Source organism: Lactuca sativa, chromosome 3, assembly GCF_002870075.4.
Source record: "Lactuca sativa cultivar Salinas chromosome 3, Lsat_Salinas_v11, whole genome shotgun sequence".
NCBI lineage: Eukaryota > Viridiplantae > Streptophyta > Magnoliopsida > Asterales > Asteraceae > Lactuca > Lactuca sativa.
Window position 1 is genome coordinate 53,077,004 of NC_056625.2, and position 4,366 is coordinate 53,081,369.

A 4,366-nucleotide genomic window follows, 5' to 3' on the forward strand; every position below is an offset into this window, starting at 1 on the left:
AAACCTTTTCGTTAGTATTTTTGAAAATACCTAGGTATCTTTAGGGTTCTTATTTGATGTTTAAAGTTGTATGTTCAATTAGAGAAAACATAGATCAAATTTAGGGTTACATGCACACATAAGATTTTATTTGTTTTGCATAAAATTCGTCAATATCAACATATGAATTTATTTATTCATTTATTTGATTAACAAATCTCTTTACTTATATTATTATTATTATTATTATTATTATTATTATTATTATTATTATTATTATTATATATATATATATATATATATATATATATATATATATATATATAAGAGGGATGGAATGAAGTGGAATGAAATGGAGAACGAAATATAAATGTAACAGTTGATAGGAAAATTAATTTTTTTTCTTCAAACTAAACCCGATTTGTCTTATATAGTGCAATTTCTAAGACAATTCGATCAACAACTATGTTTAAAGCATCTTGATGCTGTTATGCGTGTTTTGTGCTACCTTAAAGTGATGATGAATCATGGGTTGTTCTTTAATAAAGATCCAATCCTTAAGGTTGAAGCTTTTTGTGACGGTGACTAGGTTGCTTGTCCTTTAACTAGGCGGTCTGTAAGTGGCTATTTCATACTATTTGGAGGAGCTCCCATATCATGGAAATCAAAAAAGCAAGTAATTGTACTCTTTCTTTAGCCGAAGCTGAATATCTTTCCATGTGTTGAGTATATGTAGAGCTGACATGGTTGACACATTTATTACTTGATTTTGGAATTGATGTCACTTCTATTCCCCTCAAATATGATAATCAATAAGTTATTAATTTTGCTCATAATCTAGTATTTCACAAACGTACAAAGCACATTGATCTTGATTATTATTTTGTTCGTGAGAAATTTCAAGTTGATTGATGTGCACAAAAGTACCTACTTGTTTTAAATTTATAACCTAACTAACTTAACTAACTCTGCACGTATAGGTAGTATACCTAGTCGGATTATAGAATAGCTTGGGTAAGTCGAGTGTCAAAAACATGAAACAGAATTTAATTAATTAATCTAAGTACTTCTAATTAAACTAAGAAACAAACTAAAAGTGGGGGGGGGGGGGGGGGGGGGGGTTTACTAGTTTTGCAAGATCAGAAGTTAACTAAACAATTAAGCAAACAAAACAAATTTACTTCAAGATTAGAATAGTACTTTTGCTAAGATCCAATTTCACCTTATCCTGTGGTTAATTTCTAGTAGATAAAATATGTTGAATACCAATTTTTTAACTAGATATTATGATCAAATATCTATACTTATGAATTTATAAATTACCATCTAATGATCCAGCATAAGTTAAACACCAAATCGATAATGAACACAAATTGGACTATGAATGATAATAGTCACTTTCCTATGATCAAGTTAAGCAACCAATCACAAATTAATATTAATTCTGCTCTCTAACGCAGTTAAATTTATAAGCTTTTATTACTTTATATAAGATGTGATTAATCCTAACTTTAATTATTTAATGATCATAAACAATTAGGTGACAAATTCATGCAATTAGAATGATCAACTATAACACATAATCAGATTAGTAAGCAATATAAGCAAGAACTAATACATGTTAGGGTTTTAATTGTCAAACATAAGTAGCATCAACATTTATCATCTAATAAATGAAATCAACACATAAGGATTAGGTTCATCTTCACCAAACAGAAGTAAAAGGTTTCTAGCCTCTCATAGTAGTAAAAAAACACAAAAAAATCCAAGCAATTAAAACTAGACATGAGTTTATTTAGCAAACCGAATGGATCTATGTAGAAATCTTCTAAATCTTTTTCAACTCTTGAGCTCCATTGGATTCTCGATTTTCTTCAAAGTTTCTAGAGGTTTTTAATAGAAGTTGTCCTTAGAAAACCGGTTGGAAGTTTCTCCATTTGAGTTAATAGTCTGATATTTATCGTTTCCATAAAACTGGTCACAGCAACGTAGTCAAGCGCCACCATGTCATGGTCTTCATAAATAATCTTGTATTTTCCAAGTCATCATTAATGATCAGGAATCTTCCACTCCCCATGTCGTGGTGGACAATCACGACATCGTGGTCTTCTATCTTCAACGCTTCTTTTTCTTCATTCCTAATTTAGCTAATCCATTCCTGCTTCCAGCTCCTCATTTGCTTCCTTTTTGTCTCAAGCATGTCTTCACTACTACAAAAAAATATAAATTTTCGGGATTTTTATCCGAAGGTCAATTAAAAAATGAAAACTTGGATTAGATTTCAAACATAATAAGCACCTTTTGTCCCAAATTAAGCATAATTATAGCTAAAAGTATTAAGAAAATATATGAAATATATGACTAAATATGCACATATCACTGGTCTCATATACGTTTCTCATGTTTTTACAGAACCAGCTTGCAAATGCTTTAACTAAAGCTTTACATGGATCAATTCATGAAAAAGTTGTTATCAATATGAGATTACAGATATACCCTCCAGCTTGAGGGGGTGTTACCGTTATAACTGTTAGAATGAGCACAGGGGCATTTTACTTATTAGATTAGTTGATTTATTTTTTTATTAACTTTTAAAATTAAATCAATAAAATATTGAAGATTTGGATCAAAATTCACTTTGTTCATTACATTCTTATATGGATTAAGATTTTTATGTTGCTCTTTAATGTTTTAATCAACATGTCATTTTGTTTAGGTATATAATTCCTTAATCGTCATGGTTAATAAATAAGGTTTAGGCTATAAGAAGTTGGTTATCAGGTCTATGGAGTTCAAGAAGGTGAATGAAAGTATACATGATCCAACACAACTTTCTTTGTGTAGTCATTACAAATATGGATGGTCTTGTGCTCAATTAGAAATATCCGATTATAGTTTTTGTGTAGGGAATTGATTTTAAACTGTTGTGAATTAAGGCTTTTCTTCATTGGTTTTAATATGTTGCTCAGTTAGAAACCGTGTGAAGTCACTCCAATCTTGCTTTGTTTGATCTATTTTTTTTTATCTTTCTTGATTTGATCCAAGCATGTTGTATGAACCCATAGAAATATGAATGTTATTGAATATATTAGACTCTAATTTGAATAAATTAAGTGTGAAGTGACTCCAACATTGCTTGAAGCTTCAAATCCATCTGATAGATTCCACAAAAGATGGAGAATAATATAACATTAAAAAAGGACTGATATAAAATAAATTAAAAATAAATGGCTAATCCTTTAAAGTTATATTTTACCTTTAACAACACATCACAATTATTTTCTGAAAAATTTTGTAATGCTTTTTCGACACATCCACATGGGTTGATAAATGATAACTATAACTATTTGACAAAATTGCAAAAATGGTCCCTGTGGTATGCATTTTTTGGGGTTTTAGTCCAAACCATTACTTTTTAGGATTGGTGGTCCTGAGCTAGTTTCCTTGCATTTTTGGTCCCCCAGAAAATTTAAAAGACTAAAATGCCCTTCTGATACATTTTTTATGGCTTTTTTTTTATTTAATTTAAAGTTTTATTAATAAAAATTATGGGGCCCACCTCTCTCTCTCTCTCATAATCCTACCAGGAATGCCGACCATTTCATCTTATGCTATGAAATCCACCACTTCCAGTTGTTTGTTTGTCCTAAAAAATCAACAACATAACCATATATTGTTGCATCTTCAAAATCATGTTCATCCTAATACCAATATTCAAAACAAACATTCATCCCCACCCCTTCATCTCCCACTTCTTCGGTTATATGACACCTTCTTCATCATCGTCATGTAGCTTGTTTATACACCAATAGAAAATACTCCAAAACCATTTGCACGCGACCCTTTAAACCCTAAAAACCCTATCTCTGGTGCGAGAAGCTGCTAGGGTTTCGATTAGATTCCGACGACCATAAACAAACATGTACAAAAGGGTTTATGAGTATGAAGACCTCCATATCTGACACTACATCTATGTGTGTTATGAGGTTGAAGTCGATTCTAGAACCCTAAAATCAGAACTAAAATTGAATCTAGAACCCTAAAATCAGAACTCAAATCAATTTTCATCACTGATGGATTTCGCATGTTGCTTCGCATCCATCTTTGTTGGTGAAGAGGTTGAGTCTCGTTCCCATTAAGTGTTCAACTGCAAGCAATACTGGTACAAGCAAGAATTAAAGAATGTCGATTTCTTGCTCATTTTCTTCTCTTTAGTTTTCGCATCTAGTTCTGGGTTGATTATAATCATAAACTTTAGGTTATGAAAACTTTCACATATCTTCGTTTCCATGATCATTATTTGTAACTTTCTTGGTTCCTGGGAGAAGGAGAAATCATGGGTGGTGGTGATTAAAGATTAAGGTGTTCATTTGATGACCATTGAAAT